Genomic DNA, 13,000 nt, shown 5'->3' on the forward strand with positions numbered 1-13,000 from the left:
AAAAAAAACAAAACTGTTTTTTCTTTTTGTGCAACAAAATTTCCAACTAGCTCAATGTCAGGGAGGTCTTGTTTTTGCTGGATGCCAATGCAAAGGAACCTACAACTACAGCTACATAACAAATAATCGCAATGAAATTCCCACGGTGGTTGTTTTCACGGTCAGTTTCACAATTGAAAGCCAATGATTGCCTATCTGTCCATCCCTCACTCATGTAATGCCACGCAGCCACATGTGTGATCCCTGGCCTCCGACCCCTTCAGTTGTGAAGATGTGTTTGCTTTATAAACACTATCTAAATCTTCACGTCACAAATACCTGGATGGCATTTGAGTGTCTTCATCACAGCTGACACCTCTGACCAGCTGGCATCACTTTGGAGGGAAAGACAAAGAGGGCTCAACAGCTAACAGGGTTTGTCTCTTAGCTGAGTCCCACTGCTGCACTCCTTTCTTGTTGGTCAGTGATCATCTGTCTCTCTGTAACCCTCATGCAAATAAGCACATTATGAGAGTGCCCTCGACCCCCTCGGTTCTCCAAGTTGTCTTGATTGAGTGTGACAGGTGGAGGAGGGGATGGATATAATGGACTCCACCAACTTTAATGAGACAAATCTCAGCTATGGGCTGACATTTTGAAATAGTCCTTGTGAATGACAGTGTCAGCAGTCACCTTTGCTGAAGCTTTCCAGGGAAGGGCCCTGTAATGATGGAGGGAATTAAAATGGCCTTCAAGGCAGTGCAGATAGGAGCCGCAGGATTAGGGTGCAAAGCCACGCCTCTTAAATGGGTTCTGCCGCCACACCCCAAATGAAGAAGCCGCCTTTCATAAGAGAACAACTATCCTCTGCAGACTACACATTGTCAACCTGAGATTTGATGGAGGGATTATGGTGATGTTAGATGTTGACCGCTGTGAGATTTGTTGAAATTAGTTGTCCCTCATATTAACTGCCCCTCCCTTGCCTCCTTCTCATCCTTCCCTCCTGGTTGAGTGTCTGGTGGCTGACGGGGACAAGCTCTGCTGTCATTACAAACTTAATAAGAGCAAAAGTGAGATTGATGAGAAAAACAGAGGCATCAACTGCTCTTTTAATTAACTTGTGTCCCGTAATGGTGCCAGGACAAAGGCACTGAGCAAAGAATGAGACATTTTCTTTCTCCCTCTACTCCTTTCTGTTTTGTTGCCTCACTCACCAGCAATAATGAACAGCCTTCTGGGACCCAATTACATCCAAGGCTGCATTAGGAGCACAGCAGGCCCAGTGGAAACTTCAGCTGAGTTTTCCCTCATCCCTGCCTTGCCTCCACATGCTGTTACCCTGCTGGAGATGGCCTTCACTTGATTGAATTTTGAATGTTAGACACCCCAGCTTTTTCTGTAGTCCTTTACCTTCGATGGTTTTCTACCCACATGTGGTTTATGATGGAAACAGGAGGCAACGTATGCTTGTTGTTCGGTGTCCTTCACATTGTTACTGGTCTCGGTGATAAAGTGACTTTCAATACAGTGTGTAATGTGTGTGTAGCACTCACTCGTTTGTGAGTTGCGTCCTTGCCACATGCAGCATGCTCGTGCAAGGAAAAAGCGATTAGAACTACCGATCTGGGATATTTTTTTAACCGAAACACCAACAGGATAAGATTAAACAAATAAAAAAAAAACTATTCTTAAGAGTGAAGGGGATTATTGGTATTATAAATGAAGATTTGTTCTTTTTTGCCTAAATATTTTAAAATGAGCAACCAATTGAACCATCACCACGCTTTAAAAAATGAAAAGCAAACAAAAAATCCTGAGCAAATCATATACTGTGTACAGAAAGCAAGGGCAAAGCGCCTTCTAACTGTACTCATTCTTATGACCAGCATGGGGCAACTCCTGTTTCAGCACAAATTAAGTCTAACTTCAAGTTTTCAACACAGCATGATGATCATCTTGTAAAAAACCAAAAAACTGATCCCATTTAGAACAAAACAAACTGATTCCAAAAGCCACTCAACCATTATGGAACACAAGTCTCATTGGTAATAGAATTGGCAGCAATGTGCATTAAGTTAAGAAAACCTTACATAAAGGTTACAAAGGCACTTTTATGATGAAATTAGAATTTCCCATTGGCATTTTCTTTCATTTCAATACTTGAGAAATAAATATATTTGTCAAAACCTATGATGTCCAAGTAATGGGACAATCAAAATAGTCAGCAAAGTACTATGAATTGTCATCTCTATTCAAAGAATGAAACTTTAAAAAGAATCATTTTAGACTTGACAATTTGGTTATAAAGGATCATGCAAATCTGTTTTTTTTTTTACATTTCATCTCTACACGTAACAACAACGATGCCTGAAAGAGGTGGATATGTTGTCTGCCCGAATGATTAAGCAAGGGATGCTTTAGGGGTAGCGCTTCCCCTAAAGCGCTACCCCTCGTGGATCTTTTTGTGTAAGATCCACAAAAAACGGGGTGACCAAAATACTCAACTCAGTGGACAGTGTAGCCACGTCTATCTTCTAATATTTGCCTATGGAATCAGTTTCTCTATTCTGTCAAAAATATTGAAGTTGTAGAAAAATTTGTTTAAACGGCTCTCAAAATCATTCTTAATGCTACTCATGTCACAAGAACCGCAACTTGCAACTTAGCATTGGTTAGCCAGCCCTGGTCTGGCAACGGCTAACTTGTGATCACGAGGCTTCATGGCAACCCAGCAATGATATTTCACTCTGGAACCACAGTGGCGATCTGAGTAATTTGTCATAGTTTTGTTACTGACATGCCAGAAGTATGGCTAAACGGGTTCATAAGTCACAAGATCTGATAGCAGTCAGGCGATTTGATTGGCTGCACTGTCATATGAATTATTTGAACTTTTCTTAACCGTCCACCATAAGATACACGAGCAAAGTGAAGCCATGAACCTAAACTTCAACCGGGCAACACAATGCAATGCAAAGTGAATGAGCAAGCAAGACCGTTGACACCGAAAACACATAAGATACTTGTGAATGTTTTCTTACAGGCAAATGAGGTGTTTTGGAGGGAGATATTCCACTGGTTTATTTCTTAAATCAGCCAAGTTTTTATAGACCTTAAAAATATCTTTGTTGGATAAGCAGAGTTTGTTAGGCTTGAATGTCTTTAATTGGGAACTGCTTCTAAATGCTGTGTGGTGGTTGTTGATATCCACAACAGTAATCATTTGATTTCTTTGTTTTTTTGTCAGACTTCTTCATCGTTGCACATTGTTTGCAATGATGGAAGAATAATGTCCTCTTGGTATAAAGAGTGTCACCACAACGTTGGGACTCTGAACTTACCTTAGATCCAAGAAGATACTCTCGCAAACAACAGTATGAAATGACAGGATGCAGCAGGAAAACAGTTTGCAACTTCTTAGGGGGAAAGTGTAAGTAAACAAAATTGAATCGTTTTATGACAGAATTTAAATGGAGTACTTTGTTATTGTGTGTCAAATATAATTTTCCTGGATGAAACTGATACATTTGCAAAGAAAAGCAAAACAGTGAGAAATGTTGACATATCGTGGCATCCAGTCATGTTTTCACTGGTCCATTGTCTTATCCCTAACCAGCACTTTGTTTATACTGTACAACCAAGCTTGGTCTACCTCCCTGTGGAATGCATGGTTACTAACAGCTCATCCACTATTGCTTAGGGGTCTTATTTTGTTCTAGAAGAAAGACTTTATACTGTCAAACTCAGACGTCCCATGTGATTGAAGGCCGGTGGGCATGGAACTCTCAAAGCTGCCCTCAAAGCAGCAGCAATGCCTGCTTGTGGTGGGTGGAGTGAAACAACAAAGGCAGACTTGATAGGGTTTGGACGCCTTTATTATTCTTTTATTTGGCTGCAAATTCTTGTCTATCTGGCCACAGTCATTAAGATTTTGGCTACATTGGCTTGTGGATTTATTGCTTTAGGAGAAGATGCTGTGACTCAAAACACGAGAGCTCTTCTTTTCTTTGGTAGAAATCAGTGCACAGAACTTCACAGATCTCCAAGAGATTAATGTTCCTTCAGCTTATTTATAAAATTACATTTGTGCCTCAGAGCAAAGGTATGAGTGGGGTATTAAATTACTGCCAAACCTACATAGACAAAGTATGGGGTTAAATCTAACTTTTTCATTAGATTTGGTACAATATTATCTTTTATTTTGTTTTGTCCATCCTGAAATCTTAACAACCACATACTAAAAAGTTACAAATCCTTACAGGCTTTTGTGGTACAACTCGCAGGGCTTCAGTTAAACAGGAGAGGTTCAACAGAGTCGTGTGTTCAAGTGCTCTTCATTGAAAGTTGGATGTTCTTTGGATTGGAATGGTAGGATCTGCCCATCAAAGCATTGTCCAAATCTGGTTAGATTGTCAACAGAAACCCTCCCATGTTGGCACCCATCATGTCTGCTGGAAGACAAAGGCTAGAAGAGGTCGATTCCGCCGTAGGCTCTCTGCTCTGCTAATCAGCTCTCCTTGTGTAGTCAAATCACTGCAAAAGAACAGCAGACGTCAGTCCGACAATGAGAAGATGAAAGATCCCAAAAGCTGTTAGAAACATAGGATGCAACAATGGACTTCATCTCTGTTTAAGGGTAATGATGCCTGAGGCTGGGTTTTGTTTGAATTCTTGTTTATTTTGCCAATATTAGTCTTGAAATGTTGGTTTTCATTCTGGTGTTAAAAGAAAACTTATTCTGACCTTACCATAAATGATTTATTTGGCATTTCCTTTTTTTTTTCTTTTTTTTTTTACTTTCTTTAACCGGCACAGGTTTTCTACACAAGTCTGGAAGTTTTCACCAACCCACCATATCAAAGTGAAATCATTCAAGTTTTCAAAAGGAGAAAAAAAAGGGTGCTGAGCAAAATGTAAATGATAATAGAATTTAATTAAAAAACAATTCTACAAACACAAAATCATACAAAGACTTACTCTGGAGTCTGGAAATTTAAAACCAGTAATGCATGTTTGTGGCATGTTTACCACTGTGTTGTATCAGCTCTTCTTTTAACAACACTCTTCAAATGTTTGTGAAGGAAAGAGCTGTTTTGTGGAAGTAAAATATTTGAGAGTTCTTGCTGAACAGTATATTCTATTTCAGCTGGCAAATAGTTTGAGGCCCTGAGTATTTTAGATTTTTTTTTCAGTGGGGGTGACAGGTCTGGATTGCAGACAGGACGGTTTAGCAACCACAACGTTAATACAGATCCATAATCACAGACCCTCTCTGAAAGGTTAATCACCTTTACAGATGTGAAAGTAACCCTTGACAGCACACCTATGCACCCCACTGGTGCTGATTTTTAAGTCATACGTCTGTACACAACAGTTTTTAACTTCACATCAGTCCATCTTAAATGAGCTCAGCCCTAGGTAAGCTGTCGGCATAGTATTTACATATCATTTTTCGATGCACAGTAGAGTTTTAACTTGACAAAGTGTGCACACCTATGGCTTCCAAATGTTTTCTTTTCTTACGACCATATTTTCACTTCAGACTTTCACTACTATAGCGCCTGTATTAAATAATCTCTAGCATTACAGCCATTTGGTTATTTGTTTTTGTCCTTGTTCCTAAATAGATTTCTTAAAATGTTTCAAAGATAATTTATACTATACATGTATGTATGAGACCTTCTTATCAATCTTACTTTGCCAAACTATTTGCCTGTGTAGTCTTTCCCAGAGTGGAGATGCCCTCCACATCTTTACACCTGAAAATGCTCATCTCATCTGTCTAGTTTGAGCCTTTTCATCTCCTCTGTGCTCCTGCCTGTGACCCAGAATCCATCTCATCAAAACATTTCAAACGTGTCTCAATTCCTCAAAAGCACCTGAAAAAGAAAAAAGCCAGAAAACACTAAAAGCGATGATACATCGGTGTAACCTTTGTGTACGTCTTTTCGGCTCCTGAAGGGGGCGCAACGCATTAATCACTCACTTCAGTTTAAAATAAAAGTAAATATGATGTATTGCTCATCTGACAGAAACTCTCCTCCCTTAGTCTCGTCTCTCTACACTCATCACTTCAATGCAAAGGGATAGGATGCAAGGAGAGGAGTAAAGGAGAGGTACCGAAGTTGTAAAGCCAAACTGGGAAAAAGGAAAAAGGGCACGACTCAGCTTCTCCAGGATGCTGATGATACTGGCTTTTTGCCAATGAATGTAATTAGCTGTGAGACATTCAACCAAGTTTTTTTTTAGCGTTAGCAGCCATTTGTTGCATTATGCATAATAACTATATAACTCTGAAAGTGTAGAACAAACATTTCATACGTTGACTTTATAATATTTTTATTAAACATATTTTCAAGTCACTGTAGTTTGTTCTCATTCACATGTTACAGTTTCTTTACTTTTTTTTAAGCAATATATTATATTTTTGGCCATGGCTACTCTTTGATCCAAATTCAATACTGTTAAGCAGTAACATGGTAATGGCTTTTCCTCTCAGGTGTTATAATCAGAAAATACCCCACACTAGGGGAAAATTTGGTACTAGACTTAGTAAAGCTTAAGTGAATACACGACAAAAAGGTGACCGTGCTGTAGACCTCAGGTTTCAATCTGTACCAAAATAGTTGAGTACTCAATACCCATTCCTAATGTTGCTTCTCTAACCTCTGTCAGTCATACCTTATTATGCTTGTCACTATCACAACTCTGGTGCATGGAGCGTGTCTCTTGCAGGTGTTGTGTCACTGAAGCCTGGTCGATATACAGTAGCTGGAGGGAGAAAACACTGACTGGTGGCTGGTGAAATCACAAGAGCTAAAATCCTAACAATGCTGCCCAAATCCCCACTCCACATTCACTTCTTATGCTCCTTTTTGTGTCAAAACACTCCTTTATTACTTGATTTGTTGATGGCTTTTTCATTTTTAAAAAAAAGGCCTCTAACTACATGTAAATTTCAACAGGATGCTAATTTGCTCTGCTTATTCTGGCTGAGCTTCGACAGCTTCCCAATCCCTCTTAAGCTTCTTGTTGACCGCATCTGCCTGCTTTGTGTACACAAATGGCTCCTCAGCTATTCTAGCTGCATCGTTAATGTCTGCCCTTTTGTGTAGCTCAATTCCACTGGAATAAACAGTATCACACGAGAAAAATTATTCTGTAACGCAGATAATTAGCTGAAGAAACAATCCTGCCTATGAATAGCAACGTGCCTGAGTAACATCATAACTTTTAAGCATGGCAAAAGAAGGGATTTGAATGCCAAGGGAAATGAGCTTATCAAACAAAGCTTGAAAGTGTGCAGTGAATGAAATGAGTCAATCATTTTAATGTGAGATGGGAGCCCTGAGGAGAATAAATAAGCAATCGTCACATCATGCAGGGAGAACAAATGAGCATGGTACACAATTAGGCAGGGTCACATTCTGCCAGAGCTGTGAGCGTGAGATGAACTAATGAGCTGTGTGAGGGAATATGTCTGTTTGTGTGAATCTGTACTCGAAGAGAAAGAGGCAGTAGGAGATGAAAAAGCTGATCCTTAGCCATCAAAATTCTGATGTACAGACTAAGACAGCCAGACAGCCAGACACAAGAGCGACAAGTCAGACAAGAGACAAAGATAAAAGTATAAGGGGCTGGTGCAGAAGAGGTGGGCTATCAGTCGACTTGGCATCTGGGGCTAGTAGACATGCAGGCAGACAGAGCACTGGGCAGGTACAAGCAACCAAACAGAGAAAAAGAAGAGCAGTGCCTCAGAAGGACCAAGGCACAAAGCTTTCAAAGGCGACTCACAGTTATTAACTATTCAATCACATAAAGGAGAGCTGAAGGCGTGAAAGGTTGCGGACCAAAGCACTTTTGCTTCAGTGCATTAAGAGCCTGGTCCAGCACTCGAGCTGCGTAAAAGAGAAATAGATTGCCTCCCAGGAAGATGACTGCTCAAAGAAGTTGGCTTTTTCTCCTTAATAACAGCAATCTGCTGTGAAAATCTAATCCCAACTACCATTTACACTGAATCTCGATAACGTCTGCTCGAAAAAGCGTACAATATGAATTTTTCATTCCCTGATATACAAATAAACACAACAAGCTCCGCCATCAATCAAGGGACATGCTCAAAGTAAGTGAACTGGAATGGCAAATTGCTAATGAATATCATGCTACTTGAAATGCACATTTTGAACTAGCACTGTGAGAGTATTGTACTAGCTGAAATGAATATACAATTCTTCACAAGAGCATAAAATATTTGTTCATACAGAAATGGCTGTCCATGACCCATATAGTCATGTAAAAAAAAATCTAAATTGATATTCTGGCAAAGTTGATAATGTGAATGAGATACAAAAATCAACAAACCAGACATGAAAACTGTCCCTTAGATGATTTAAAAGCTTCATCTTTGCCATTAAAGTCAGAGATGGCTGCAGCCTTTAAGCCCCCATCCTCTTCTTCTCGCTGGCCTAATTCCCCCTCCTCAGTGGTGGATAAAAGGGATCAGAAATACATCCATATGCATGGACAACTATCTGTAGAGGGGATGTCAGGTCTCAGCCTGGCCAGCTTTGTAAAAGTACTGGTAATGACACTTAATGAAAGCTAGGGAGCAGGACTCTGAAGGGGAAAGCTATGCGTTTTTCCCTAGCCCCCACCCTGCACAAGGCTGAGCCTTTAGATGCCATAAATAAACAAACATGCTGCATGAGAATAGATGTGCTATTTTCTTAGCTTCTCCCTTGCTGTTGCATCCCTTATTTCTCTATATATGATTATTTCCTGTATTTTTGGTCTGCTTTTAAGGCTAGTTTTGTAATTGTGGTTCCCTATGGGCTGCTCAAAGCACATTAGCTGGACTTTGTTCCTGTCACCATGAAGGTCTGAAAAGCTGAATTTGCATCTGGTCTCTACTGCTGTCCCCAGACATTACACTGATGAGAAGCACAGTAAACTACAAAACTATTCAAATGTGTCACAAATCCCCTCGCATTATACAAGGCTTACTGCACTTTTCATAATAGAATAAAAAATAACCAAATCCCTTCTAGTTGTAGTTAACTTGTCATCTTCTTCATTTGAATGAGTGTCATACAAAGCGGTACCTGCACCTCCAGGGATGTAGGTGAAACAGCTGAAGTTGAGATGAGAAGGATGCCTGTGTTAAGAAGGGTGGTGAGGTTCAAAGTAAACAGAGGGAATGAGGGGATAGAGAGGCTCTTCTTAGCGCAAGCCCCTAATCAGTACAGTCAACACATGGCAGATTGGGTTCACATCTTTCTCCCCTTGCTCTCACACCTCTTCTGTCCTTCCATCACCAAGAACTTATCCCTTCAATCAGCTCCAATTTCCCTCTTTTCAATTTGAGGGGATGTTGGGTAAGAATGTGTTGCAAGCATATGCCAGGTAGCACAAATCTGTCTTACTTTGAGGCAGAACGATGTTGGCTGAGAAAAATGAGACGGTTTCAGCTGTGGGATAACATTTCATCACTAAATAACCCTCTCTCAGGCAACACACAGGGCTCATATTTTATTTAGAAAAATGTTCCGAATTTCTATAGTGACGGTTGAGTCACATGTCCTATGGGGCCTCAGTGAACAGCAACAAACACTTAACTGTCTGGTCAGAGTAGAAAATGTCCTTCAATCATCTGGGTACAAAGTTTGCCAACTCTGGAGGCTAAAACGGTGCCAGGGAGGGAAGACATCTTCCTCTGCTGTCTTTCCATGTCCTCTGATCATTGACTCCCTTTGCCACCCTCAACATTCCCCAGCTAACTGCACAAATGTGTCTTCAGTGTTAACAAGCTTTAGCCATCAGTCGAGGCTGGGCCACACAGGTGAGGATGACACAAGCTGACTATAGTAGGGGTCCCTGTGGGTGAAGAGGGAAAGGCATGCTAAACATAGTTATATATAAAGGACAGACACCGCTATGAGATGGGGATGGTTATGTGCTGGGGATGTATTAGAAGCAGGACCCAGAAGCACCAACCGGTAGGAGGTGGCGGCGGACTTCAAACACTGATGTGCAGGCTGTCCAGAGCGTTCAGGCTGCTGATTTCACAGTCGGAAAACACAAACCATTAGTCACACAAACACACTGAGGCCTATACTAATCCCAGAACGGAAAAAAAAAACAAAATTTAAAAATCAACATGACAGCCAATACACTCCTCAGACTTATGGAGGCATCTTTGTTTTTGGTGTCTGTGATGTGCTGCTGAGTGTTTCTATTGACCTGTGTTTCAGATAAGCCACTCAAGATACACTCATGCTCTGTCTGAAAGCTCACTTCTTTGTCACTGACACGGTCTCTGGAGTCAAGCCAAGCAAAAGCAGAGAACATGAGGCTTGTATAAATTTGCTGCCCCTCTTTTGGGAAAAAAAGTGAGGTCTTTGGCAGAACTACAACAGACACCAAATCAGAGTCGCAATGCCTCCCCTGTCAACGTGGTCAGAAGTTGCACAGGAGAGGAACTAAACTATATATATGTTTGCTGAAGTTACTGTAATTTTTGTAACAGCTTGTGGATAGATACTATAGCAAAGATCAAACCAGTTCTGCTGTGACAAATCAAAAGATTATTCTTTGATGCTAGTACAACTGTTTCAAATCTTAGTGAGCCAAAGCATGTGACAGCTCATGTCACTCATGCTACACACAAGCCATACATACTGAATGCAGTGATCCGTTTGCCTTGAAATGTAGCTTAACACCAAGTTGAAGAACAGGACTTCATCTGATTCAAAGTCTCATTCCTCTTGAACCACTTGCTACAGTGTGACTTTTGAACAGTAATGCACACTCTATAACACAAGCAGCAAGGTGACATCTACAACAACCCGAGCTCAAGTGCTCTTTGATTTATTTAATCAGTATTTTCATTGTATGCTCGAATATGATGCAATACAGTTTATATGACCTCCAAGCCAACAGTGGTGCTTTACATTTGTCAATGGGATTTCCACTCTCCCTGCATAACTATGATGACTAACCAAGAGAGGAGACAGCTGACAAAAACTCATGGTAAGGGTGCAAGTATTTTTTATTTTTTTTGGTGAAGATGAGAGGAAATTATAGACCAAGCCATCCACTCTCACATCTGAACCTGATGTGAAGGTGCTTTAAAATACAATTAATGTGCTTGCAGGTGAATCCTTATACTTATATTCATGTTCTCTATATAGTATTAAGAAACAAGCCTTATGCCATGAGATCAGAGTTTTGCATTTTGAGACATGGGGTTTGGGGCTCAAGGGACCTCAGTCCACTCTTATTTTGGACTGGATCCACAATCTTCTCATACTCTTGGCAATGGGATGTGATGTCCTTGGAATTTTGAAGAATATCCATCCATCTATCAGGGAACTGGTAGAGTTTACTAGCGTGTCACTTTGTGTAGTTGCTTGACTCTGCCAAACAAACCGGGTTGGGTGCTTTCTGCCTCCTCATCGCGTGCACCTATTTGATGATGCTGCACTCAAACCCGTTGATAACAGCCATTTAACTTCTGCAATTCTTATGCTGTCTAAGCAACATGATACCGCAAATGCTATTTCAACTGCTATTTCAAATACACCTAAGACTTCAGTGTACACAACATGTAACAAAACATGCTTTGTGAAGTTATGTCAGTTGAACTGGTAAAAGAAACCTTACTGTATTGCAATTTTAAGCGAAAGTCACTTTTGAATTCTACCACCACTAACACATGTTTTCCTTATCATTATGTGCAGGAGATGCAATGAAGTTCAAACACGTCTATCATCTTAGGGCTGTAACCTCTTTGATGCTTCTGCACCAAGATACTGCCAGTGTTGTTACAACTCATGCAAAGCTCCACCCTTTTTCAGGTGACCAAGCCAGACATTTCGAATAAAGATTATGGATTAGCCTTTTTTTCATCATGCCGCTCAATAAAATAGTTTGCATACAAGTTGTCAAGTTTTCAGAGTAGCGATCCTTTATATATCTCCAAAACTGATGTTTTCAGCAAATCAAACCAACCGTATTTTTGATTATGACACACACTGACTGGCATTTAAAATATAATTCCCTTCACAAACTTGTTTTGAAGTAATGATGAAAATCTATGCACTGTAAGTCACCTGTGCCCCCCCCCCCCAGCATCAGCCCCACAGCTATTTGCTGCTAGTCAAAGAAATTGTGGCTGTAAGCACACCACCGCCATTACAATGACCTTTCCACAAGCCCGGGGAGCACGCAATGCAGAGGAGAGGCAATAAAACTAATGAAAGAAGCAAAGGCAATTAAAGCGGTGTGTGTAAGGGGAACGTGGCAGAGATGAGCCTAACTGGAGGCAGCCCAGGAATGCAGTACAGCTCCATATCCCACATAATCCCTGTGTGATCGCAGAGCAACCCTGGTGTGCCCCCAGTCTGATCGTCCTCTTGCAGCATTCAGCAGTTAATCCCAGAAAAAGAACAGCCATGCGCGTACACTACAAACAAACGCACACATATATTAAACTCATCATACAAACACACACATCTGCATGTGCTGCTAAAGTAATTATTATAGGCGGCATACAATATGTACTGCACAACAAAGTGATGAAACTGCTTAAAATATATCACCAAACACAAACACATTCGGCACAAATACACACACACACTGCTCTCACACACGTTTAGTTCTACAGTAGTAAATGAGTTGCTCTCTCTCCCACCCTCTGCAGAGCAACATTTCCTTGCGGCCAGTGGGAATCATTAATGTCCTTCCTCTGATGCTGCAGCACAACCAACAGAAATTATTTCTAAAAGGGAAAACAGAAAACACACAAATATACACTGCACATAATCATTATTTTTTGTTAGGCTGGCTGTGTGGGGGGTTGAGGAGGTGGCGAAGCTTGGACTTCATTTTCTCTAGCTGAGTTTACTGACCGCAAAATGACAAGGATGCTTTGCCTAAACCAATTAAGAAGCTGCGGTGCTGCTGTTACCATGTGACATTGGCGGCACTTAAGGATGCTGACGCTAGGCCTTGCAGTTCA

The 13,000-nt window shown here is 40.8% G+C and overlaps 1 long non-coding RNA gene across 1 annotated transcript in view; it reads right to left on the reverse strand.

The window, feature by feature from the left end:
- Window positions 1–3,858: 3,858 nt before the first annotated feature.
- LOC142384783 (uncharacterized) overlaps window positions 3,859–13,000 on the reverse strand; it is a 33,418-nt gene continuing 24,276 nt past the window's right edge. Inside the window, exon 3 of the long non-coding RNA XR_012770115.1 lies at window positions 3,859–4,515. This is a non-coding gene — a long non-coding RNA (uncharacterized LOC142384783). The remainder of the gene's footprint in view (window positions 4,516–13,000) is intronic.

The sequence above is a fragment of the Odontesthes bonariensis genome, chromosome 1, assembly GCF_027942865.1.
Source record: "Odontesthes bonariensis isolate fOdoBon6 chromosome 1, fOdoBon6.hap1, whole genome shotgun sequence".
Lineage (NCBI taxonomy): Eukaryota > Metazoa > Chordata > Actinopteri > Atheriniformes > Atherinopsidae > Odontesthes > Odontesthes bonariensis.